At 44.9% G+C, this 27,820-nt stretch overlaps 1 protein-coding gene and 1 pseudogene across 1 annotated transcript in view; both read right to left on the bottom strand.

The window, feature by feature from the left end:
* CCDC33 (coiled-coil domain containing 33) overlaps window positions 1-27,820 on the bottom strand; it is a 1,028,600-nt gene that overhangs the window by 209,376 nt on the left and 791,404 nt on the right. The gene's annotated exons all lie outside the window — the stretch shown is intronic.
* LOC147729001 (transmembrane protein 164 pseudogene) lies at window positions 15,008-16,279 on the bottom strand (annotated as a pseudogene).

Raw genomic sequence — 27,820 nt, 5'->3', positions numbered from 1 at the left:
CTGGAAAATCTGGGCATCTCCAATGCCGCTCTAGCCCTCTTAGCATCATTTCTGACAGGCAGAATCCAACAAGTCCACTGGGATGGACTTAAATCAGAGGAATTTACTCTTCCTGGAGGAGTCCCACAAGGGTCGGCATTATCACCGACCTTGTTCAATTTATATGTCACCCCCTTGGCGAAACTGATAAAATCCCATGGCTTGAGATTAGTGTCTTATGCAGACGACACGCAAATCATAGTGTCGGTCTCCGATTCCATTGAAGCAACCGCAGGCCGTTTCAGGAATTGCCTTCTCAGTGTAAAAAACTGGATGAGCCAAAACTTTCTCAAATTAAATACTGAGAAGACTGAAATCATAGAATTCGGTCAGAAGCCCTCGATATGGAGTCAGCTATGGTGGCCCCCAGAAGCCGGCTGTTGTCCTACCCCAGCCGAGAAGGTCAGAAACCTCGGATTTTTACTGGACAAAAACCTCTCCTGCACAGCACAGGTGAACCAAGTCACTTCAGCTTGTTTTCATATGATGAAGGTACTTAGAAAGATCTTGCCCTTTATTCCACCCACCTTAAAAAAGACTGTCATTGCTGCCCTAGTAATGTCTCGGGTTGACTATTGCAACTCTCTCTATCTCGGTACGGGAGAGAAGCAATTGATCAACCTGCAGGCTATCCAGAACGCGGCCGCCAGGGTTCTCCTGAACCTGCCAAAGCGTCACCCCACCTCCCGGGCCATTCGAGAGCTGCACTGGCTGCCAATTAAGCGCAGAGTCCAGTTTAAGGCCCTCTGCTTGGCCCACAAAGCTGTTCACGGAAAAGGATCAGATGATCTGGCCAAACTCCTCCCGCGCTACGTGCCCAACCGAACTCTTAGATCGGCCAATCAAGACCTGATCTGCGTGCCTAGAATCCGGAAAGTGCGTTGGGGTGGAAAATCATTTTCTAATCAGGCCTCCAAACTCTGGAACTCATTGCCTGTCGAACTTCGCTCACAAGCCTCCAAACTGAGATTCAGAAAATCCTTGAAAACATGGCTGTTCTCCCTGCCCTGATCTGTCTCACATCACCTTCTATTCTACAGCGCCAAGACGCCGCGGCTTTCGAGCGCTTAATAAAAACTTCAGTCAGTCAGTCAGTCTTATCAATATTGTGCACAACCGAAGTAGTAACAGGTTCAGTGGCGTTCGGATTTAAAATGATGTTGAGATCTTTCTGATGACGCCACCCCAAAAGGTCAGACCCCTGCTTAGTCAAGTACACAAGTCCAAAAACTTTGCTACCATTAAATGAAATTACTATCCATCTCATCCCCACAATTTCAATGATTTTTTCACCATACCCAGCGTGGGTTCGTATCCCATTCTCGTCACCAAACTAAAGATGGTATCCAGTAGAGTTTAGTTCATGTATGATCTTTATTCAGTAAGAGATCAGGTAAAACACCTCCAGCTTGCAAGTCAGCTTCACAGCTCTAACCACCCTTCACATTCGAAGCCTAACATTCCACCCATGCATTCCATTACAAATGAATTCATCTCCAAAATAACCTTGGCCCAAAAAATAACACTGATCATGCCTTTCTATATACACTCATGACAGAAAGAAGATTGTCTCTTACTGCAGCAGAGGGCCTAAGCAGTAATATAAATACTCCTGCTTCTGCAAATGACTTGACCCCTTCAAGTTGTGCAAGCCCAATTCCGCTGCCTCAGACCCCAGTTTCGGAGGTCATCGAGGTATCTGAGGTTGCTTCACTGTCATCAAAAAGAAAAGGCTCCCAAAATATCTAAGCGATCAACATTACTGATAAATTAAAGGAAAGCCCCTCAGACAACTAAGACCTACAAAGCAGTTAAGGCAGGAAAAGAACCAGGAATTTCTACAACCCCAATGGAACAGGACACATCAGTGATGGGGGTAGAGCATGGCAATATTCATAGGGGGTGCATGAGCTCTTGGATATAGACTCACTAATTTTATTGAACAAATTGCTCCCCTTATTAGGAAGGATCTGTGCCCAATTAGGGCAAGATTGGACACTATAGGGGCATCCTGAAGTCCTCTCTTTTTGCCCAGACTCTGAAGCCTGTGGTGTCACAGATAAATCAGGCTTGTTAGAGCTTAGCACAGGAATAAGCCCATCGTTAGTGTCACTAAGTGTTCATTGAATCCTCCAACTCACCTACCAAGATATCAAGACAGGCCTCACATGCTGGGTGGAGTCAGAGGTGATAATTGCAAAGACACGCAAGTGGGGATGGGTGCAACAAGCAGACAGAGAATTGAAAGGAGCCAGAATAAGGCAATAAAAGACATATTAGAAGAAAGACAACCTGTAATAGGCCTTCCCCCTTTGGCATGCCCAAATGTAGTTATCCTTGCGGGGGCCCCAGATTAAGAAAGGGTTACAAGGATTAGTATGAAGAGTTATTAAATAAAACCTTAAACTGGCTGGCCCGTTACAGAGGCTTCCGCTTTCTCAGCCTATAAAATCTTGATGTTCAGGAGGGTGGGATGGATAGGCCCTGATCATAGAGAAATTCTTTCAAATATCCAGTACGGTTTTAGGCCAGGACGGAGGACCAATGAACAGAGTCTTAACCTATATTTGGTAATCAACAAATATGCAACTGTTAAAGGTGGAAACATACATCTAGCCTTCATGGACCTTAGCACAGCCTTTGTTACAGTGGACAGATCGAAATTGTGGACTGTGCTTAGGGACATGGGGGTGGAAGAATCACTTGTATCTTTTTTGTTTAATTTGAACACAGGCCTAGAAGCCTCTGTGAGATATGGACCTCGCACTTTCAATTAGTGCAGGGGGTCCATCAGGGATGCATTATTGGCCCAATGCTATTTATATTATATATTAATAGGCTGGACCAGTTTTTAAAGGAGCGTTGCTGGGATGTACGTATGGTGGGAAAGAGACTGGTTTAGGCATTATTGTATGCTGATGAGTCTGTTTTAATTGCGTGGACACCGAATGGCTTACAGTTAGTATTAATTTTTTAAATAAATTTATGGAGGACTTAGAATTTAATTAATTACCTTAAGTCCCACATTATGACAGTTGGTCCATCAAAGAGTATTAAATCAAAAACATACCATATTAAGGATTATTCTTTAGGAAAAGTGGACACATCTTGTTACCTTGGTATTTTGTTGGACAACCGACTGACTCGGAACCACAGACAAAAGCATATGTACAATCCTTTAATAGGGTAGCTCATGGGATAAATTCCTCCAGTAGGCATTTAGGACACAGTCATATAAAATCTGTTTTACATCTTTACAAAGCGAATTACGTTCCCACTGTGGCGTTTGGTAAGCAGCTCTAGGGATACAAGCCTTGTAGTTCAAGTTGCTGAAAACAAAATTTTGAGAAAGATATTAAGAATTACCCAGAGTGTCCCAGGGAAAATTGCCCACGAAGAAATGGGGGCAAATTTTATAACTGATTTTAATCAACTCAGTTCAATACTCCTTTGTCTCTCAATATGGCATAAGAGTGAATTGGAAGGCAACAGTCGGATTGTGATTGATTTCTTGAATTTAGAACGAAGTCATCGCAGGCCATGGTTAAGTTACGTTAAAACAAACCTGGGGGAGTTAGGTAAACCTCAGTTGTTTAGCAGCCCAGAGCTAATTGGTAAATCAGACATAGGCTGGTTGAAAGAGGCTTTCGGATTACCTACTTGAGAAGCTAGGCTACATGTAGCTTAATCCAAAAACAGTTATAAGCGCTTTACGATGATAAAATCTATGAAAGAAATGGAAATACACTTTGGGTATTACTTCTCATCATATAAGACTGCTAACTTACTTCCGTTTAAATCTGTATCCACAGCTGTTGATGAGGTGACATACAAAACACACAAGATGATGGACGGAATATTGTACATTGGCAAAACATTCACCCCCAGTCACAGATCTGGGTTTAAAGCATCGTTATTTTGCTCAACACGCCACCACATTTCAGACACGGCCATATGCAAATCAGTCTTGACCCTGTGCCTCATGGGAACAGTCCAGGCCGAACTGGCAAGCCATGTCCTCCCCGGATCGGAATAAAGCATCCTAGGACCGGTTTCTGGTTATCAGCCATCATCAGCCAGGATAGCTTGACTCCAGTAAGCCAGTGGCTTAGTGAGCACGAGACCCACATCTGGGCATATCCTTCCCACATAGGGCGAATAGCAAAACACACAAGAAGATGGACGGATTGTTGCACATTAGCAAAACATTCCCCCCCAGGCACAGATCTTGGTTTAATCCATCGGTATTTTGCTCACCACGCCACCCCAGTTCAAACATGGCCATATGCAAATCAGTCTTGACCCTGTGCCTCATGGGAACGGCACAGCCCGAACTGCCAAGCCATGTCATCCCTGGACCGGAATCAAACATCCTAGGACCGGTTTCTGGATATCAGCCGTCATCAGCCAGGACAGCTTGACTCCAGTGGGGTAGTGAGCACGGGATCCACATCTGGGCATACCCTTTCCACATAGGGTGAACAGCAAAACACACAAGATGATGGACGGAATGTTGCACATTGGCAAAACATTCACCCCCAGTCACAGATCTGGGTTTAATCCATTGTTATTTTGCTCACCACGCCATCCCAGTACAGACATGGCCATAGGCAAATCAGTCTTGTCCCAGTGCCTCATGGGAACAGTCCAGCCCGAACTGCAAGCCATGCTTCCCTGGACCGGAATCAAGCATCCTAGGACCAGTTTCTGGCTATCAGCCGTCGTCAGCCAGGATAGCTTGACTCCAGTGGCGTAGTGAACATGGGACCCACGTCTGGGCATACCCTTCCCACATAGGGCGAACAGCAAAACACACAAGATGATGGATGGAATGTTGCACATTGGCAAAACATTCACCCCCAGTCACAGATCTGGGTTTAATCCCTCGTTATTTTGCTCACCACGCTACCCCAGTTCAGACAAGGCCATATGCAAATCAGTCTTGACCCTGTGCCTCATGGGAAAGGCCCAGCCCAAACTGCGAAGCCATGTCATCCCTGGACCGGAAATAAACATCCTAGGACCAGTTTCTGGCTATCAGCCATCATCAGCCAGGACAGCTTGACTCCAGTGGGGTAGTGAGTACGGGATCCACGTCTGGGCATACCCTTTCCACATAGGGCGAACAGCAAAACACACAAGATGATAGACAGAATGTTGCACATTGGCAAAACATTCACCCCCAGTCACAGATCTGGGTTTAGTCCATTGTTATTTTGCTCACCACGCCACCCCAGTACAGACATGGCCATAGGCAAATCAGTCTTGTCCCAGTGCCTCATGGGAACAGTCCAGCCCAAACTGCCAAGCCATGCTTCCCTGGACCAGAATCAAGCATCCTAGGACCGGTTTCTGGCTATCAGCCGTCGTCAGCCAGGATAGCTTGACTCCAGTGCCGTAGTGAACACGGGACCCGCGTCTGGGCATACCCTTGCCACATAGGGCGAACAGCAAAACACACAAGATAATGGATGGAATATTGCACATTGGCAAAACATTCAACCCCAGTCACAGATCTGGGTTTAATCCATCGTTATTTTGCTCACCACGCTACCCCAGTTCAGACAAGGCCATATGCAAATCAGTCTTGACCCTGTGCCTCGTGGGAACAGTCCAGCCCGAACTGCCAAGCCATGTCTTCCCTGGACCGGAATCAAGCATCCTAGGACCAGTTTCTGGCTATCAGCCAGGATAGCTTGACTCCAGTGGCGTAGTGAGCACGAGACCCTCGTCTGGGCATACCATTCCCACATAGGGCGAACAGCAAAACACACAAGATGATGGACGGAATGTTGCACATTAGCAAAACATTCACCCCCAGTCACAGATCTGGGTTTAATCCATCGTTATTTTGCTCACCGCGCCACCCCAGTTCAGACATGGCCATATGCAAATCAGTCTTGACCCTGTGCCTCATGGGAAAGGCCCAGCCCAAACTGCCAAGCTATGTCATCCCTGGACCGGAAATAAACATCCTAGGACCGGTTTCTGGCTATCAGCCATCATCAGCCAGGACAGCTTGACTCCAGTGGGGTAGTGAGTACGGGATCCACGTCTGGGCATACCCTTTCCACATAGGGCGAACAGCAAAACACACAAGATGATGGACGGAATGTTGCACATTGGCAAAACATTCACCCCCAGTCACAGATCTGGGTTTAATCCATTGTTATTTTGCTCACCACGCCACCCCAGTACAGACATGGCCATAGGCAAATCAGTCTTGTCCCAGTGCCTCATGGGAACAGTCCAGCCCAAACTGCCAAGCCATGCTTCCCTGGACCAGAATCAAGCATCCTAGGACCGGTTTCTGGCGATCAGCCGTCGTCAGCCAGGATAGCTTGACTCCAGTGCCGTAGTGAACACGGGACCCGCGTCTGGGCATACCCTGCCACATAGGGCGAACAGCAAAACACACAAGATGATGGATGGAATGTTGCACATTGGCAAAACATTCACCCCCAGTCACAGATCTGGGTTTAATCCATTGTTATTTTGCTCACCACGCCACCCCAGTACAGACATGGCCATAGGCAAATCAGTCTTGACCCTGTGCCTCGTGGGAACAGTCAAGCCCAAACTGCCAAGCCATGTCTTCCCTGTACCGGAATCAAGCATCCTAGGACCAGTTTCTGGCTATCAGGCGTCGTCAACCAGGACAGCTTGACTCCAGTGGGGTAGTGAGCACGGGACCCACGACTGGGCATACCCTTCCCACATAGGGCGAACAGCAAAACAGACAAGATGATGGACTGAATGTTGATGGATTAAACCCAGATCAGTTGACTGGGGTGAGTGTTTGATTTGCTCAAACGCTCCATCCATCATCCCCTTTGGTATCGCTTTCTTCGCCCTAAATTGATAGGGTATGCCCAGACGTGGGTCCCTTCCTCACTTTGCCCTGGACTCAAGATAACCTGGCTGATGAGGGTTATGAACCCGAAACCGGTCCCAGGATCCTTGTTTTTCTGTCCCGGGAAGACATGGCTTGCCAGTTTGGGCTGGACTGTTCCCATGAGGCACAAGATCAGACTGATTTGCATATGGCTATGTCTAAACTGGGGTGGTGGAGTGAGCTAAAGAATGATGATGGATTAAACCCAGATCAGCTGACTGGGGTTGAGTGTTTGATTTGCTCAAACGCTACGTCCATCATCCCCTTTGGTATCGCGATGAGGTGACATAAGCCATTGGATTGTCCTTTTTGCACAAGTGACAGGGTTTCTGCCCTGGACACTTTGCACATTGTTTTTGTTTGCCCGAACTGGTCAGCCTTAAAATGAAAGTATATTTGCCCACTTTTTAATCCTCTGGATTTTTATCAAGTAAAATCAGCCTTACTTTACATGCACCTTTTGGATTCACAGATAGGTTGTTGCTTTCGGCCCAGTTTTTGACAGGCGTGTATTTTGTTAACTTGGGAAATTAACTGTCACAGTGAACTATTTTATAAATGTGCTGCTCATGTAAATTGGTTAAAATTCGATGGGATTATTGGTTTTAGGTGGTTCCTATCATTGCCTACTTACATAGCAGACCATTATAAGGAGCGTTTTGTTTGTTAGATTATATTAGGATAATCCCTGGCACCCTTTTATACAGTATTTTTTAACATGTTTATTCCTGTGCGTAGGTATTTTTACCAATGCATTTTTATCTTTTCAAAGGGTGCACTTTTAATTTGCTGTTTTTTTAATTTAGATATGTCTGCGAGTGAAATTAAGATACAAGATGATTTGTGGATGTCTCATTTCTTCATGTACTTTTATGGCCAATTTAGGCCGAATAAAGAATTTATTGATTGATTGACTGACTGAAGAGATCTCTAATGCTGCCACAGACTACATTTATCAAAATGTATGGCATTGACACTATTCATTTAAGATTGAGTAGTAGCACCCAACTTTTTGTCAAATCTGGTAGGATTAATATCTTTGGAATGGTTTAGGCTTGAGTACTATGGTCTTGTCACTTGCGTTTACTTTCTTTCATATGCTTTATCGTATGCGCATTGCAAATCCTAGCAGTATTCACTATCGTGGCTTTTGACCTATATTGCATCTTATATTCACCTTCATAGAACCTCTTATGTACTAACTAGACCATCACTACTTGGCCAGAGCGAAGAGCGGAGAGCCAAATAGATTATTAGTATAAATGAAACAGTCTTCAAACTCACCCATGTAAAGAATAGCTGAAACCGGGTCAAAGGACCATCCCATGGTGTTTTATACGTATAGTACAATGACTTACAGTTCTTTGCCTGGTGGAATGTTTGTATGTAATGCAATCACAATAAATGTAACTAGAATGTGTGTGGTATGCTTGAAGGGATTTCCTGTCTTCTTGATCAAGCCAGAGGTGTCCTGAACATATAGTTTTACACAGATGGTAAAAGGTTTTAGGAACATATCCACATATTTTGAGATGAGCTCAAGAAGTGACTCACACCCTGAGTCAATAAATCTGATTTTTTGCATCCTTGTGTATGTTAGGCAACAGATACAGTAGGTGGATTATGAGGGAGTTTTCTTCATGAATCCAAATTCTTTTGGGCCTGTCCAGTCTTTTTCTAACCCTTCTTGGAGTATTATTGTTAGCTCTTTAATTTGCAGTGTCTGGTTGTCCTTCACCTTGTAATATTACTCACATCACAGACTTGTTTATCCCCATTTTCTAGCTAGTTCTTAATTCCTGGATGATTATTGCTCAACCCTTGTCTGCTGGTTCGATAACTACTGATGTATCATTCTTCAACTCAGAGATTTTTTTATTGAGAAGATTGAAGATTAGGTTTAATGTTCCACGCTCTTCTTTCTAGCTGGTTGATGGTAGATGAAGGCAGCTTTTTTTTAAAGTTTAAACTTCATTGGCCATTTTGGATGTAAGTGGAACAAATGTGGACGTTTATCCAAAGTCTTAAAGCTTCCTCAACCCTGGTAGCTTCGTTGTTTTTTACAAAAAATGTGTCTGACTTTCTTAATTGTTCCAAATTCTCACTCTTACCATGAAGTAATTCATGATCACCGTTTCGTCCAACTCTCCCTTTCAAACATTACCACAGAGCCAACAGATAACACATAGCCTCATTTAGCATTTCACATACTCCTAAAGCAGACATAGCACCTAGGCAGACATTTATCCGAATTCAATTGCCACCTAGTGGGACTTACCAAGACATTGTTCAGTGACCATTACATCACCTATCTTGATGACATAACTCTGATCACATGAAACATCACTTTGCAGATTGAAAGGACTCACTTTAGGGAACTAATAAACCTGCTGCTGTCCTTATAAAGAAGATGCAACCCTTTGGCTTCAATTAAAAAGTGAGATGGCCAACACATTTAGCTGGTCTTACAACCACATATACACCCATAACCTTGGTCTGGATGAAGTAGCTTTCTCTATATGAATACTGAGATCCTAGTTATTGCAGCAGCTGAGTTTGACACATTAAAAAGCCTCCAAGCCTTGGAACCTGCTTCATCCCCTTGGAAAGAAAGTAAGATAACTAAAGATAATCTTTGACTCAGGCCTTTTTTACACAACTCAGATCAATGTAGTAGTGAAGGGTACCAATCCCCACAGTGGCACAGCTATGGGGTCGGAGGAGGTGGAGTGCCCCAGGAGGCATGAGTTTTGGGGTGGTGGCCAGCCCCCCTTCCCCGATGTTACCTGCAGCCGATACAGCCACAAGAATTGCCAGCTCTCCCTCAACCCCCCGCCCGCTCCTACCTGCGGCCGATGCAGCCGCATGAATAGCCATCACCTCCCGCACCAGCTCTTTGATCAGGTCTCCCAAATAATCTTATCACCGGGCTGCAAAAGCTTCAAAACTATATTTCTCGAATGTCCACAATCCTCTGTAATAATAACCACATCAAAACCACACTGAAAGCTCTCCACTGACTCTTACTTGATATCAGGATTAAATTCAATATATAATGCACTGTTAGCAGTGGATCAATTTATAGAAAGGTCCTGCACATAGGAATTCAGCATACTAGAGAACAACTGTTGTCTGCGCTACCCAAATTCACCATTAAACACTTGTTATAATTCGCTATAATTTCAGAGTGATTCTTTATCAGATCAACATAACACAGTGACCCTCTGTTCACCCCTATCGCTTCCCTTGATGGAGACACCAGATATGGAACAAGTCTCAAACACACCTGAAAGATTGCAGAAGTAAACCTCATATGGCCCCGGAATGTAATACCTAAATAAACGAGTCAGATGAACACCCTCAACACACAAATAAATGCACAGCAAAAGCCACGATGCCAGCGAAGTCAGTCAGGTGCATTCATCAGCTAAAGCCCTTACAATGCCTAGTAGTAAGCATCACCCTAGATAACCCACATGACTCACTCGGCCACCTGGATCACCTCAGAGTATGACCTCCAGTTGGTATTTATGGCCCCTTCTATCAGAAGGGAGCAACCATCTAAACACACAGTTCAAGACCAGTATTTCCTGCCCAAGGGGGACAAGCTTCACTTTATTGCACCCACTGTACGTATAAAGCATGCCATGTACCTAATTGAAATTGAATTCCAGCAGGCAACTGTGAGAGATGTGGCTGCTATTCCTGACTGTTACTGTTCAATGAAACTATTCCTGATTGCTACGCCTACCTGTTCTCCTTTTTGATAATCAGAACCTGCTTCAACAGCACCATCAACAAAACATACTCAGGTAAGTCCCATAAAACTAGTAGAAACTGGCATGGCATTATACACTTTCCATAAACCTCCCCTCAGTGTCTGCTCATCTGATCAATCAACACATCTACAAGAGGATGGAAGAGTATTGGATACAAAATAAATGTATTCACTATCGAGATGCACTACTGTTTTGTCAAAAATACATTTTTATAAACACTTTTAAACGATTGGATTCACTAGTACCAAAGGGTCTTAATGACAGATTGGACATGAGCTGTTTCATATGAAAGTTTTCCTATTGAACATCTCACAGAAAAACATATGACAGGTCCTAAAAACACACTTTATACATACACCATGCAATTCTGAGATTTCACAAACACAGCACAACAATGATGGATACCAAGTTATTATTATTAGGTTATTATGATACATAGTGACATGGATTTAGAGTTTGTAGTACGGATGGCAGTTCGAGTCTCGTAATATCGGGTTAATAAGTGTGAGATTTGGCAATCAAAGCTGGAGATCACAACGATATCAGGGGAGTCAGAAAACACAAGGGTTATAGTATGCTTTTAGATTTGGGTTTGTTTCAGTCACATATGGAGGGCTTAACATAGTGTTAATATAGACATTAGTGCTCCGCTTGGTTTGTTTATGTGGTTTAGATATTATTATAGTCGATATAAGACTGGGCAGCGCAAGATGGTGGTCACATTAGCGCATACATTGATGACGGCGTATTAGTAGGTTATTGATCATGGTTGCAACATCTTAAAACATATTTGTGTATTGTAGTGAAGAAACACAGAAGACTTGAATGAAAACTGAGCTTGGTAGGGGTTGAAGCTTGCAGGGATGGTTAGATCATGGCACAGGGATGGGAAATATTAGTTGAAGGAGTGTTTATACCCGACATTTTTCGGACATCCGTTTTATTTTAGTTTAGTGTGGTGGTATTAAAAATAGTGTTAACAAAGAATTCAGTGTTTTACTTGGTATGTTTACGCAGCTTTTACATTGTCAGCGACATGAAGTTGGGTCGCTCAAGAAGGCGGCCACATCAGCGCACTCATTAGAAACTGAGTTATAGTCCGTCATTGTAGTGGAGAAACACAGAAGACTGGCGTGGAGACGGCGTTCGTTAGTGGTTGAAAATTGAAGTAAGGTTAGATCATGGCATAGGAAGCGGGTTGTAAAGACTGATCGAGTGACTTGGAGCTAACGTTAACAAGTGGTTTTCTTACTGATTTGTAGGAATTGGGATGGGAATTACTGAGAGTTTATCATGAATAGGAGGATATCGAAAACCACAAACCGTGAGAATTTGGTTCTAGATAATGGATGCAGCAGCATCGGGCATAGGGCTTTCAGTTGTGAATGGTTATAACTTTGTTTGGTGGTTTTGCTTGCAGTTGACAGGAAAATGATTTTTATCAACTAGCAAAGTGGACGATATTGTTTCCAACTGGAATGTAGGCACAAGCATGCCAATACAACAACGCAAATTGCATGAGAGCATCACATGTTAGTTTCAGTTACTTTCACGACCACAGGGTGTTATTAGATTTCTACGCATTATTCATTTGTACAAACACTATAACAGAGATAAATGCATGACATTGGGTATATCTCTACGACAGTTGGTATAATCGGGTTACTTATTTCCGCAGCTGTGAAAAAAATGTTTTTCAAATGAGTCACATGCGTAGTAGCATGCTCGCAAACATTGGATAATTTTATGTCATCCTCCCTTGTGTAACATGGAATCTATTCAAAAGGAATGTTTCTTTTTGGTTTTCGGAAATCCCATGAAGAAGGGACTTTATTGTCCCGAAATGTATTGGGCATGAACTAATCAGGATGATTACATATATGCTGGATTCTGTAATACAAATTGTACAATTGCAATTCGGTTGATTTGCAAAATATCTGGATGATAATTCATGATTGTCAATGACTGTATCAGACGGTATATCAGGCTTTGAAAGCAAATGGTACATTCAAAAAAAGAAAGCTTACAAAATGAAGAGAAGTAGTATGTTAACACTATTGTGATTATAAGAGTGACAAGTTATATATGTGAACAGTGCACACTGCATTCAAGTTGATCGGCTTGATGTATTGTTGAAGAGTATTGGGTAGATCCACCACCACCGATCCCTCAAACTCCAATGATTCATACCTTTATCTTATTGTATGTATCTTAAAAACCAATGCTAATTCTCTGAAGCAAACAAAATACTAAAGGTTAAGTTTTCCAAAACACCTATAATAATAGAAAATAAATAAATAAATACTTCCAGGGGCCGGTAGGCTCACTGGTAATCTGTGGGTACTAGCTTAGTGTTCAAGGGGTGGCCCAGACATGTTCAAATGTTAGAAATGGAAGCTACAGGGTTTTAAGTTACATGTGAACATTTCTCAACTTTATCCTAGAAATTTTACAGCATGAGATACATGTACAAAATGTGCACAACTTGAAACATACACCATAATCGCTGAATAAGGCCACTGGTCTTGCCACTTTCTTTGGGCAAGAAAAGAAAGCAGCTGGCAAAACAGTCAATGGTCAATGAAACGATCAGAGGCAAGAACCTGTGAAAGCACAGTCTACGATATTGTCCCTCTTCTGCTGCACTCTTGCCACACACACACACACACGCAGAGACACACACATACATACACACACACACACACACACACACCTTCCGCCACCTTCCCGGAAAGCTGGAAACACGCTGAACTCACCGCCCTTCTGAAAAAACCAACAGCGGACCCCACCGAACTCAAAAATTACCGCCCCATCTCGCTTCTTCCATTCCCGGCCAAAGTCATCGAGAAAGCTGTCAACAACCAGCTCGCCGTCTTCCTCGAAGCCAACAAATCCCTCGACCCCTCACAATCTGGATTCCGAGCAAAACACAGCACTGAGACCGCCCTCATCGCAGCAACAGACGACATTCGAACTCTACTGGACAATGGAGACACAGTCGCCCTCATCCTCCTCGACCTCTCTGCAGCTTTCGACACAGTCTGCCACAGCACCCTTCTACAACGCCTCAATAACATCGGAATCCAAGGAAAAGCTCTTGAATGGATCACCTCGTTCCTCACCGGAAGAACCCAAAGAGTCCGCCTACCACCATTCAAGTCCGAGGCCTCTGAAGTCATCTGCGGCGTTCCACAAGGTTCCTCACTCAGCCCCACCCTCTTCAACGTATACATGAGCCCCCTCGCGGCCATCGCACGCCAACACAACCTCAACATCATCTCTTACGCGGACAACACTCAACTGATCCTTTCTCTCACCAACGACCCCAGCACCGCCAAAACTAACCTACACGAAGGAATGAAAGAAGTTGCCGAGTGGATGAAACAAAGCCGTCTGAAACTGAACTCAGACAAAACTGAAGTCCTCATCTTAGGTACATCCCCCTCTGCATGGGACGACTCCTGGTGGCCGGAAGCCCTCGGAAAAGCACCCATCCCGACAGACCACGCACGGAACCTAGGCGTCATCCTGGATTCTTCACTCTCAATGAACAGACAAGTCAGCGCCGTATCCTCTTCATGCTTCAACATTCTTCGCATGCTCAGAAAAACATTTCGCTGGATCCCCTCCGACACAAGGAAAACAGTCACCCACGCTCTGGTCACGAGCCGACTGGACTACGGAAACACCCTCTACGCAGGTACTACCGCAAAACTCCAGAAGAAACTCCAACGAATCCAAAACGCCTCAGCCAGGCTCATATTAGACATCCAACGCAACGAACACATCTCTGGACACCTCAAAGACCTCCACTGGCTACCCGTCAATAAGAGGATCACTTTCCGACTGCTTACCCACGCACACAAATCACTCTACGACATCGGACCAGAATGCCTCAACTCACGACTGTCCTTCTACACCCCCTCCCGCCAACTACGTTCTTCCAGCCAAGCCCTCGCCACTGTACCTCGCATCAACAAGACCACCATGGGAGGCAGATCCTTCTCATACCTGGCTGCTAAAACATGGAACTCACTCCCCGCTTACCTTCGCCTTACCCAGAACCACCTAGCATTCAGGAAGCAACTTAAAACGTGGATATTTGACAAGTAATCCTCCTCCCCTCCTAAGCGCCTTGAAACCCTCTGGGTATGTAGTGCGCTATACAAATTTCTTGACTTGACTTGACTTGACAAGCACAAACGCAAACACAAACCACACACAGCTAGTTTCTTATGTTGGAAAACAAGTGCATTTTCTTCTCCTAGTTAAGTTCATTGCTTGGGCAGATCCATTAGTCAATTTTCTTAGCTGGAAATTGAAGATCAACAAAGTACTTTTAAGCAGGAGCAAATGAATAGAACAGCAGGTTGATGAGCTTCCCGTGCACCATGGTCATGAGAGTCTGATGTCCGGATGCCAATATGCGGTATCGCAGTCCGTAGAAAGGATCAGACACTTCCGGGCACAACATATTGTTTAAATTCACTTTTGTGATCAGCCCCAGGATCTGCAGTAAGCTGAAGTGGTAGAAGAACATCAGGTCTGTGGCTAAAAGCGCCCACCAAAAATTAGAGAGGGGCTCAGGAGTGTAGATACCTCCTTTTCGAAGTAAATAGATTAGGATGACGTAGAGCATCAAATGCTGATTATAATAGACTTCCATCTCAAAAGGAAGCAGACGGTTGTTCAACACAGGGAATAGCAGCGCTAACAGAGCTCCATTCAAAAAGTGCATCTGAAGTCTGAAGACAGCCATGGCAGTTCTACAAGGAGGGCAGGTGAGGAGGAAGATCTGCATCATGGTGACCATGTGGCAAGGATTCAACAGGTAGATGACGGTCTTGGTGGCAAACTTGAAGCCCACCTCAACCCCAAACGTGAGGCACAGGGCAACCAGTAGCAAGTTCTTGCCCAGGCTCTCCTGCCTGGCGGGTGCACCTCGAGGCCAAGGGGGCACCGGGGCATTCTGGTCTCTACTAATAAAGCCCGGATGGTGATTGGACATAGCGCCCTCCCACTGCCCGGAGACGACATCCTGTGTGATCTTGGCCACCCCATCACATTGATCCTTCGTCAGCACGCACTGGTGGCCCCAATCTCCGCACACTGTTTCGCCACAGGCTTGTTATTTTGCTCAAAGGGTCCCTTGGAGTTCTGATCCCTGGTCCCCTTGGACTCATGCTAGGTGGTCGCTGCAGCATCCCACCGGGCGGTGCTGGTCATCTGAGGCCACTGCCTGCTCCCTGCCTGTGCAGCCACCATTGCAGTGTGTGCTGCTCTGGCACAGCCAGGCCTCCTGTGCCACCGCGTTCCCTTGGCACGGACATGCTTCCCCGGCCAGCACGCGCTCCCTGCAGCCCCCTCGCTCCTCCGGGGGCTGAGTGATCCTCCGGAGCGCCAGTCCCACCTCTAGCAGGGAGAGGCAGATCAGCACCAGGCTCTCGAGCAGCCTCTGGCCCGGGGACAGGAAGGCTGCGCACTCAGGGCCCCCGCTGCCCTTGAAGCTGGGGTCCACCCTGCTGTAGAGCCAGTCCAGCATGGCTGGGAGCGTGTAGCGGGCCATGGCTGCGGCTGCCCCGCCTCGGCCCAGCTCATGGAGCGGGGGGCTCGGCTGGGCAGCGCCGGAGCAAGGCAGGAGGTGCGCGGGGAAGAGAGGCACATGTATTTACAGCAGGGCCGGCTCCTCCACTATTTTGGAGGAGCGTCGCACCATTGCTTTTAAGCAGCGGGAAGCAGAAACGTAAAATGATAATAACTTTGCGTTATTATCATTTTCTGCTGCTTTCTGCTGCTTTGCGGGCGGGTGAGTGGGCGGAGGTGCTCTGTTCTTAGAGCAGGGTAGTGTAGGAGTGGTTTGCCCAATCCTAAATGCGCAGTGATTGCTTTGTCGGCCCTCTTGGGCCGCCCAAGCTAGTAAAGCGCATTTTCCTCACCCACCCCTACTGCCCCTGGCTGAGCAGTGTTTCACGTCGCTCAGACCATTCACAACACTGGATTGGCCTTGGGGAGGGAGCCTGGCTGCCTGCTTCCTGTTCCTGTCAGAGACGGAGGCAGGAGAGCAGAATAGATGCATGACCTGGCCTCAAGGTACGTTTTTTATTTTTTATTTAACACCCCCCGCATCCCCCCACACCCGCCACCCGTGAGCCATGCCGGCCACCACTCATTTAGAGGGAGCAGATTCCTGTGAGGAGTTATTCATATTGTCTCGCGCTTGTTTTGAGGATTTCATCGAAGAATGGTGTGTGATGCTACTTGTGAGCTGTGGTCGGTATCAGGCAGTGTTTGCCTATCTGATATTTTATTGAAGATAACTAAGTATGCTGTAAGTTTGTTGAGTGCCTTGCCGGAGTTTTACCCAGTTGATGCTTGTGTGAAAACTTTGCAGTTTGGCTCATGGACTCCTCTCTGCAGACGGTCCATTCTACCAGAGTGTCTCAGGGCTTCAGCCATGATCTACATTCCTTGATCATTTTTGGCTAAGGTGAGTGCTTCCCGTGACTAAAGTGGTTGTGAGCTTGAATAGAAAAAAAAAAGATATGCTATAATACTGTCTTAGTGAATGCTGTTGCATGCATAATCATAATTACTCCATTATGATTTCCGATACAAAACATTTCAGTTCTGGTGTGTTTCACATCAGCTAACACTTCACTGGGAATGGAGTGAGTTCAGCCGAGGAGAGAAATGACGAAGCAGGGCTAGGGAATGTGGAAGTTTGGATTCAGGAAGTGTCGTCATTCTAAGCATTCCTATGTCAACACAGAAGAATGCATGTCCCAATGCAGTGGTTCCTAACCTTTTGACTTCTGCGAAGCCTTCACTGAATCGTTTCTGGAATCCAGGGACACCCACTGGGTCATTATTAGAGGCTGGGGGCCCCCTGGCCATAGCAAATTCTACGATTTCAACTTCAAAACAATACACAAAAATACAGAAACGAGTATATAATAAACAAACAAATATTGAAAAATGTCATTTAATTCACAATCAAATATAGAAATATCAATATTTCAATGGAAAGCTTAGAGCTTTTCTAAATTTATTTTTTAATTCTTAAATGCAAAATGAAATGACACACTTTAGCATATCATTTGGTCTTCTTTTTCTCCTACATGCTCTCTTTTTGTCAGCACTTAAGCTGCGGCCACCCTTTATCTGTACTATATTCTGTTTACTGTCCTTGCGTAGCTCCAATGAAGGTCTTCGAACAAATACACCCACCAACGTAGCCCGTAATCCATCCCCAATACTCCAAGTTCCCACGTTCTAATAGGGCCAAGCTTTAATGTACGATTCTTCATCAGAACAGCTAAATAATTTTCATCATTGGTCCTTCCCTATCCACGTAGTTGATCCTGAGCTCTGTCTTTTTTCTAGCTTTTGTCTAATCTGCGTAGCACAAATAAAATATTTACATTTCATATTTCTATTTTTTTATGCAAATTTTGTTGTTGTTGCCAGTTTAGCAATAACGTGCCACTTTGATACAAAACAGTGCCTCTATGGGCTTGCAACACAAAGACAACAAAGAGGTAGAGGAACATGCAAGGTCCGATACATCCAGGTTACAGAGAAAATAATCAGAGCAGCATAGCTTGCCAGTTCCATAGGTCAGTGTCCACGCTGCTGCAATCTGTAATGGTCAGACTCCCTGTACATGGGGTCTCTACTCAACACCAGGGCTTTAAGTGGGATGAAAAAACTGGAGGGTCTCTCAAGGGGCGTGGCCAATTAAATGAAGGGTGTGGTTTAAAAACACATAAGCTAAAAATCTGTGTTTAGCACAATGTGCCACCTGACTTGTATTTTGCTGTTTCCGTTGTTGCATCCAGATATATGATACAACAAGTAACATCATACCTACGACAAGTTGGGACTGTTGGCTTTGTCAATGGTTGTCAGTTGCATGAGATAAATGAGAAGCAACTATGGCTTGTATATAATATTGAAAAAGCTTCCTTAAAGCCCTGGTGACACCAGGACAATGTTGCTGCTCCTGAGTTTAAAAATGAGAAGGGGAATCCAGAGAGAAAAAGACTCTCTTTAAAGGATTTTCCTTCACCTACAACGCTCACCTGGCATCACGTCATGCCGTAACTTCAGGGCACAAAACAGAGCCCTATAGAGACCAGTTTTGAGACCTCCTTTAAAAAACTGCCGGTGCTCAGCACCGGTGAGACCCACCCCACTTAAAGCCATGCTCCATACGATTAACCACCCTGATATACGAGACGAGCACAGCGGGAAGTGACATGGTGGCAGGGGAGACATGAGAGGAAAAAAAGAGGTTGCGGTGGGGAGGACAACAGGGGGAAGATATCTAGGGTGAACAATTTCATGGACCATCCGTAATTTGGATCTCATGTCTGTTGTCCGTGATGAGCCCTTTTACAGATGCCTTTTGTCCGTAATTTTGACCTTTGGGGAACAGCACTGTTCCCCTGTGAGAATCCTCAATGCCCTGATGGGGCCGCCTTGCACTCCTCCGAGTGCAAGAGCAGCCCCACCCGCCCATTGTCATTCTGCATGCGGCTGATTGCCACATACTGAATGACAGTGGGCCAGTCTGGATGGTATAGCATGTGGTGGGCCTTCTCCAGCCTCAGACATCCTGTCAGAAGGAAGAAATGTACGAAAGCTCCCATGTGGCTAACAGAGAATCCAGTTAGGGAAAGGGTTGCTGGATAGGTGAAAGGGTAAATGGATGATCGAATGGATGGATAAGTGGAAGAGTGGATGGATGAGTGTGCGGATAGATAGGGTGAAAGGGTGGATGGAGGGATGGATGAGTGAAATGATGGATGGAAGGTTACATGATGGATAGGTGTGTAAATGGTTGAATGTTTCGATATGGATTAGCCGCATTTTGTGCGTGCCACTTTACATCTCACAATGTATGTTCGAGCAGATATCCCCGACCATTTTGCTCACCAAACGTGCCTGCTCAGTACCATGAGTTGTAAACAAAATATCAGACTAGATAACCCAGTGCTGTAACCATATATATAGATTATCATCACATGAAATACCCCGAAAGACCTGCACAGTTGATCAAAGCTGCGTGCAAACTGAAAAACTGTGAAGTACACGATTGTTTCAATCTAATATAAACTTATTTTGACTTGTGCTTAAGCGGTTGTCTATATACTTACTTACATACTATTGCACAACCTCATCTGATGTGTCTGTAAAACTTATCTTTTGTCCATAAGTTTTGTCCTGAATTTTGACCTCCTGTCTTGTCCAGAATTTTGAACCTTTGTCCTGAATCTTTACACTCACTGTCCTGAATTTGCACCCATGCCAGTTGGTCATCCTAACATATCAGGATATTTAAAATTTGTATTCTACACCATAGGGACAAATTAATGTGAGACCATTTCAGAAAAAGTTGTCGGTCTGGTGCGTCCAACAAGGAAGAAGGTTATCAGCCAGCCATATGTGTGAGGGCCCATATTGAACCAGATGCCCAAACAGCAGAGCCCACGCAGTACCCAGTTCATATTATATTAGGGGTTTCACTTCGCGGAATTCTGCAAAGTTACAAGAAATCTTTGTAAATGGGAGGAAATCAGCACCTGCTCGGCTGCCATAGTAAAGAAGGTAAGTCAGTTTGCTCTTTGCGCGGTCCAATTGTGCTCTCAGGACAGATGGTTGCCGTGTTGCGGGCTTTGAGGGTGCGCACCTCTGTTTGCAGAGAGGCGACATCCCAGCAAGTCTTGTGCTTAGCTGGCTCTGAATCATACATCATCAGTCGCCTAGGTGTTGCTTTACAATATTCCAGAGAACTCTCTTGGAGTCATCGGGCCCTCATGGGCTGGAAAATAAGTACAGAGATGCTGGCGGAGTAGCTCCTTACTGTCCGGGTCTTATTACATGAATGCCCTCATTCCCCACCGAATTGGGGTGGAAGCCCGAGTCCAAATCAACGCAGACCAGGTAAGGTGAGTTACGGCCCCCTCTAGGATATCACATCATACCACTTGGTGGAGTAAGGTCCCCTGCAGCAAGAAGTAGTCGATAGGGGACTGAGTACCATGGGGGCGTGAGAGGAAGGTATAGTCACTCTCAGATGGGTGGAGTAAGCGCCATATGTCCCAAAGAGCCTGATATATGTGAAGGTCACTGAGCGAAGCTATGTCTTATCCATGTTGAGTGTCTATCTGTCAAGAATGGTCTAGAGTCGGGTCTGGGAGTAAGTTCCAACCACCTCCAAGCAGAACCAGTATGCTCACAAACTTCAATAGGAGCTGTGAAAGATGAGCACGGAGGTGAGCTTTGTCGGTAACAGGGGCATAGATGGATCTCACAATGACCGAATTTTGTAGTATTAGCAACTTCACAATACCCACTTGCCCTGCTCATCCACCCATGTACAGAGAACCTGGCAAGCCAGTGTCAGTATTGCCACTCTTCACTTCTTGGAGCACCCTGTTGCAATGGAACTATGCTCAGTATTATCAATCGAGCTGCTACTACTGGCAACTTTGCCTACTCAGTTGCACCCCAGCTTAGTGGATTCCTCAGAGTAAAGTTGAGTCTCCTGTAACAGGGCTATGTCTGTCTTCTTGGTGTGTAGTTAGTGCAGTATTTTATTGCACTTGTTGTAGGGGTTTATATCATTGAAGTTCAGAGGCACAATCGTCAATGTTGCAAGGATAGCGAGGAAGTCAGGAGTCACAGAGGACGGCGTACCTCCACCAAGGGCTTATTTGAATGAGGCCAATGGAATCCAAAAGCAGGGACAGGTTGGAGGGGAGTATAGGGGAGGAGGTTGGTAGTGGAAAAAATGTAACCTAGGGGCGAATGATGGACCTAACTGCTTTCCGCCATGGGCCTGTAGCTGTGTCTCAGGGAACAGGTCAACACCCGTCCCGCCCTCCAGGCAGACTTTCGTGGGGGGTATTTCAAAGAAGTCCCTTTATCCGAACTTGAATCCAAGATTCATGTCCATCTACAACTCCAACCCTCATCTTGGACGGCCAATGACCTCACTACACACTTTAACTCAAAAATGACAGAGGTTTTAGACCAAGTAGCTCCACTCACACGCAAACAATTGAGGCAAACCAAATCTAAACCCTGGTTTAACGTGGATCTGAATGATGAAAGGCGCCAGCTCAGACAAATGGAAAGGTCTTGGAGACTAAACCCCTCGACCTTACACCTAGCGCAACTTAGATTTGCTCGGCAGGCATAAAAAAAACACATTTTCAGTGACAAGGTGTCTTTCTTCCGCAGCCAAGTAGGTCTGGCAAAAAACAGACAGAGAGAACTCTTCAACATTGTCAAAACCCAAACAAACTGCACTGCCTCTCAAGAAATCAAAGCCACCAATGAGCGATGTGAAGAAATTGCCACATTCTTCACTAATAAAGTCTCAAAAATTGATCAATCCTTCATCCAAACTGCTAACCCTTCTTCCCTCTTAAACTGGCCCCCTTTAACTACCCTTGACCATTCTGAAAGAGTTCTTAACAAGGACAATCAGGCCTGCCTCCAGCTAAAAAACAATGCGCATTGGTCTGACTTTGAGCTAATGGCGGAAAACGAAGTATTCAGTATAATTTCTAACCTAAAACCTTCCTCCCACACTAGGGACCTCCTTCCATCCACAATTATAAAAGAACTAAACCACACCATTTCCCCTTTCTGAACAAAAATCATGAATGCCTCTCTCACCTCAGGCTGTGTCCCAGACTCCCTTCAACTAGGGCAAATCACACCCATACTCAAGAAACCAGGGGCCAACCCTAACGATCTCAACAACCTCAGACCTATCTCCAACCTCCCGTTCCTTGCAAAAGCATTGGAGAAATGCGTTCTGCACCAACTCAGCAAACACATTGATGAGTTTAACCTCCTCGACACCTTTCAATCAGGATTCAGGAAAGGCTGTAGCATGGAAACAGCTATGCTCAACGTCTCTGACGACATTCACAAGGCTTTAGATGAAGGTGATGCCTGTCTACTCATCCTTATTGACCTATCTGCGGCCTTCGACACAGTAAATCATCCAGCTCTTTTGGAGACCTTGCCGAAGCGCTCCTGCATCAATGGCACAGTACAAAAATGGTTCACCTCCTTCCTTCAACACCGCTCGCAACAAATTAAAATCAACTCCTGTCTCTCAGAGCAAACAAAAGTCACACTTGGGGTCCCGCAAGGCTCGATCCTCTCCCCGTCCCTCTTCAATCTCTTCATGGAGCCCCTCACAATCATCTTGAAAAAAGCTGGAGAGAATTACCACCTTTACGCTGATGACACCCAAATCTATTTCAAAATCAAGTCTCCCAGCGACATCCAACACTTCAATGCCACTCTAACCGAGATCCAAACTTGGTTCAACGTTAACCACTTAAAGCTCAACACAGATAAAACCGAACTAATCCTATTCTCTCCAAAAAATCAACCATCATCCAATTAGGAGTCGCTCAAGAATCTGGTTGCCCTAAACTGCCCCCTCGTCCTATCCAACTCAGTTAAGTCTCTAGGCATCACCCTTGACAAGAAATTATCAATGGAGGCCCACATCAAAAACTCTGCAAAAAGTGCTCTTTTCTCTCTAAAACACCTCAAGAAATTGAAACCTTTTCTTCCCATGATGACCTCAAGACAGTAGTCCAATCCCTAGTTCTCTCTAAAATCGACTACGGGGACGCCATCCTAACAGGGACTCCAAAAGCTCAACTAGGCCCTCTAAGGGCAGTGCTGATAATGGCCGCTCAACTCGTATCTGGAGTAAAAAGATTTGAACACATCACTCCAGCTCTCAACTCCCTCAACTGGCTTCCCATGGAAGGGAGGTGTATTCACAAGCTGGCCTGCATCACAAACAAAACCCTTCACTCTCCGGCCCCCAACTACCTGAACAACAAACTGGTAAGAGCAGGTCAATGCAGAGCACTGAGAAGCTCCAACTCACTCCTTCTTATTCCTCCAAAACTGAAAAAGAAAACCACACAATACTGATCGTTTTCTGGCAACTCTCCCAGAATGTGGAACGCTCTACCTAGAGTCCTCAGATGCAACCCCTCCTTCTCCTGTTTCAAAAGGGACCTGGAACTCCTTCTCCTTAACAAATACTTTCCTCGACTTCAATATCCGAGTTGACGTCTCTCTCTCTTGACATTCAAGGATAGTTGCTGACCGGACTGTGTTAATCCCCTTTTCTTTTTTATTGTTCTCTCCCCCTCCGATGCACTGTTTACTTATTTTTCATGCTGTATTTTTTATCTCTGGTTTGCTTCATTACTGCCTGCCTACTATGCAATTTCCTTCTGTTTTTTACAGTGTGTATGTAAAGCGCTCTGATACCTACAAGTCAAGATAGCGCTATATAAAACTTTAAAAATAAAAATAAATAAATAACAAGTGGAAGGGAAAAGGAGGAGGTGTGGTGGAAGGGGTATGTAGCTTGGTCACAGGGATCTGGGAATTATGCAGAATGCCACAAGGGTGTCCATAACGGTGGGGGAGTTCAGCAGAGGCCACTGGCACGCTCCCTGGCACCCAGCATGGTCGCCAAGGAGTGAAGGTAGTGGAGGCCTCTTTCTCCTGCAGGTATAAGAGCTAGAGTGAGGGAGAGTGAACAGAGATGACATATAGGCACCAGTGGGGGGAGAAAAATGATGGAATAAGCTCAACTATAGGGTTGTGAGATCCCAGGAGAGGGGATGGGAAGGCAACTCCACCACCCTGATATTGTGAGCAATCAATCTTAAGCAAGCACATAGGACAAAATAATGTATACAATAGAGTGATAAGTAAAACAAACAGACAAAAGGATACTATCAGGTTTCCATGTTTTCTCCACTAATATCAGCTGGCTGTTTCACCGGGGAGTGTGATTTGTCTCCGTCCTTGTGAAATGCCTCCATTACCCCATAAGTTCAGCACTCTCCGACCGATTCTCTTCTGTTTCCAGGGAGTGGGCGACTAAGCATGGACAGTACCATTCCTGGGGGCTGGCATGGCCATTTCTATGTAGAAGTCATCAAATGTGTCCAGGATTGCTGGGGTTAGAGAATTCCCTCATATGTCACCTTCATCCTTGCCAAGTTTAATTGTCCATATTTTAAGTCTCAGGCGCATCTTGGGACAAAGCACCAAGAACCTCTTCAGTTAAACATTTATTGCCCCTGCATAATCCATTGTGAACAAGATCCTATTGTCCTGGCACTGTTCTTGCTACCTGTAGATTCATCCACGTATGTTGATGGTGCATTGCACAGGCGCTAATCAGACGAGTGGTGTTCGTGTTTAAAGCTTTGCAGGAAAGGATTATGCAGTTGGGAACCTCATAGATCTGAAAATTATCCCTCCATGCTCTGTCCTCCAAATCTGCCACTTGACTGTGCAGGAACCCTATGTCCAATGAAGAAGATATTCATGCTTTGCTTCCACAGTATACGGCCAGCTGTCCACCCTATCCAGCTGTGTGTGGATCGACAATATGTTTTGCTGGATTGACGTAAACTCTGGAGTGTGGCCAGACATTTTAGTTTCCATTGCTGTGAAGTAAGAACCAATAGACGCAATCTCTCTGAGTAGTACCTCCATGTCTGCCTCTCAAGGTTTCAATACCACAGGGGGTACCGCTGTCGGAGATTTGGAAGCATTTGGCCGCTTCTGAGAAGAGCAGTTGGCGTGCTGGTTGCTGATGGATCGACAACCGAAGGAGGGTTAAGTGCCCCTCTAGCACAAGAGTATCGAGGTTCGGGCACCAGCACGGGTCACCAGGTAGACAGAAGACGGGGGGCAACAGGTCCCCCACATAGAGGTGACATGACATCACAAGGGGTCTTTGCTGAGGTGAGAGGGATGGACAGGGAGAGGTCCTTTCGGTGTCAATCAGCAAGACTCTCCAGGAGCAGAGGGAACAGCACTGGCTAAGCAAAGCAAGCTCAGGCCAGGGTGGCACCTCTTCCGGCACAAATGATGGCTAGGGGGCACCACATGATGCCCATGCCAACAGTGGGTAATAAGAAGTGGCTCCGAGACACACAAGTGGCTCCCATGGGAAGCAATTACAAAGAGAGAGGAGCACTCAAATTTATATCAGTTAGGCAAAATGAACTAAGGGTGCAAACTGCTAGACTATGTTGGCTACATAGTACCTAAACAGTGAATGGAAATGCAAGCGGAGCCTACACGCAGGATGCACTGTTCCTAAGAGAAATTTATTCTCACAAAGTAAACATATGATAAAATACTAATAAATCAAAAGCTCTCTACCTAGATATTGTCAACATAAATTTTATTTTTCATAGTGATTATTCAGTGATAATACTGTCTTTTCAACTGATCTTGCTGATCATACAGTGAAATCTTTACATGAATCTATGTGGTTCATAACACGAGCCAAATACAAATATGTGAGTGACTTAATGCGCCACTATGCTTCAAGATAATCCATTCGAAGAAATAACATTAAATGTGGTTTCTTGTTGTCGCCCGATGCATTTCGGGAAGCCCTGTTCCCTTCTTCAGGGGCGAATACCTAAAGCAAATATAATACAGAGAAATGTATGTATCATGAACATAGAAATAAAGATAAATAATATACACAGGGAGGAAAAAAAGCTTTAGCTTTCAAAATTTATCATTAAAAGAACATTCAGTCGTTATAGCATTCCAACTGTGTTATGCGAGAAAATCATTGTACATATCCCCTGGTGAGAATCAAAAAGACACTCATCCTATGTTATAGTGCTGCCTATCTAATCGAGGGACAGACTGATAGTCAGTCAACGTAAATACACTTAAGTCAAAAACCGATCGTTATTCTAGAACAGTAATACATAGAAACATCTAAGTATGTGCAATTGGTCTGTGAATAAACATAAAACCGAGCAAACGACATATAAGTGGGGTCAGTCTGTTGAATAACCTACAGCAAAGGTCACAGAGAATAAATGATCATTAGTGCATTTATGGTAGCTGTAGTAAGTTTGGGTGTGAGGGAAAAATTATAAACCTACCAGATGGAAGGAGGTGAATAATACGATCTTAATGTCTTCACTGGTATATATCACGTAAAAACACTGTGAAGAAATGATGAAGATGGATACAAAGTGAGCTTACGTTGCCACATACGACTGGGTTGCTAAAAAGACTATATGAACTGATATGGAAGATGCTTAGTGCTAGCCAGCATGAGCCAAAAAACGTGCGGATAGTGAAGCATTAAAAATGTACAAACCAGGCTATCGAAAAAGTCGTGTTGGTCACTGAACGTACACGTCCCCTAAGGTACAATTAATGAAAACACTGCCAATGTCCCAAGAAGAAAATAAGATGAAAAAGAAAAGAAAAATACCTGGAGTATGGGGAGACTATAAGCAGATCCAGTTAATTATGTTTAAAACAGGACCGTTCTGGGATTGCTCTTCACAATAATAATGGAGAAATCTACGGAAAAATATAAAACAGTGCTCAGAGGCTATACCTAGTGCACTAAGCCTTTGAAGACCAGAGCGCTATAAGACGTCTTACCGGTTCTGAAATGAACTCGGAAATCTCTTCGTGTATTAAATGGTAGACTCCTAGGAAAGGGAATACATGACGGAACAATGCTTAGAAGAACGTCAGCCCGTTGAGGGGTGAATTAAGGTTACAAGCGCTGCATTGCGTCTTACCGGTGAGCTGGAGAGCCCGACGGCACACGCGACGATGGAATCCTGAATCGGTAAATGGCGGAGGTATACCATACAGGATCTAAAGTAGTTCCAAGGTGGAGCACGTGTATGGGTCTAACGGGGATACTGGGAAATGAAGTGCTAACACTAACGTTGTATCGAGGAAGGGCTAAAATGACAGTAACTCATACACAGAAGTAAAAACTAAAAATAAATAGACCCTCTTATATTGACATACATTAAAATTTTCAAGCACAATGAGATCAACATACATGCAATGTCGGTTGTCAAAACTAAACACATGTTATACAAAATAAGTGATGACCTAAGCTCAATAACAAATAGACAAGCATTTGCAAAAAAAGAAAACCACAGTCTCGAAGTACCGGGGTGTTCGGGCACCAGCACGGGTCACCAGGTAGACAGAAGACGGGGGGCAACAGGTCCCCCACATAGAGGTG

The sequence above is a fragment of the Lissotriton vulgaris genome, chromosome 2_2 (genome assembly GCF_964263255.1).
Source record: "Lissotriton vulgaris chromosome 2_2, aLisVul1.2, whole genome shotgun sequence".
Taxonomy (NCBI): domain Eukaryota; kingdom Metazoa; phylum Chordata; class Amphibia; order Caudata; family Salamandridae; genus Lissotriton; species Lissotriton vulgaris.
Note: the sequence above shows the minus strand (reverse complement) of the source record. Positions and strands in the feature narration are given on the sequence as shown.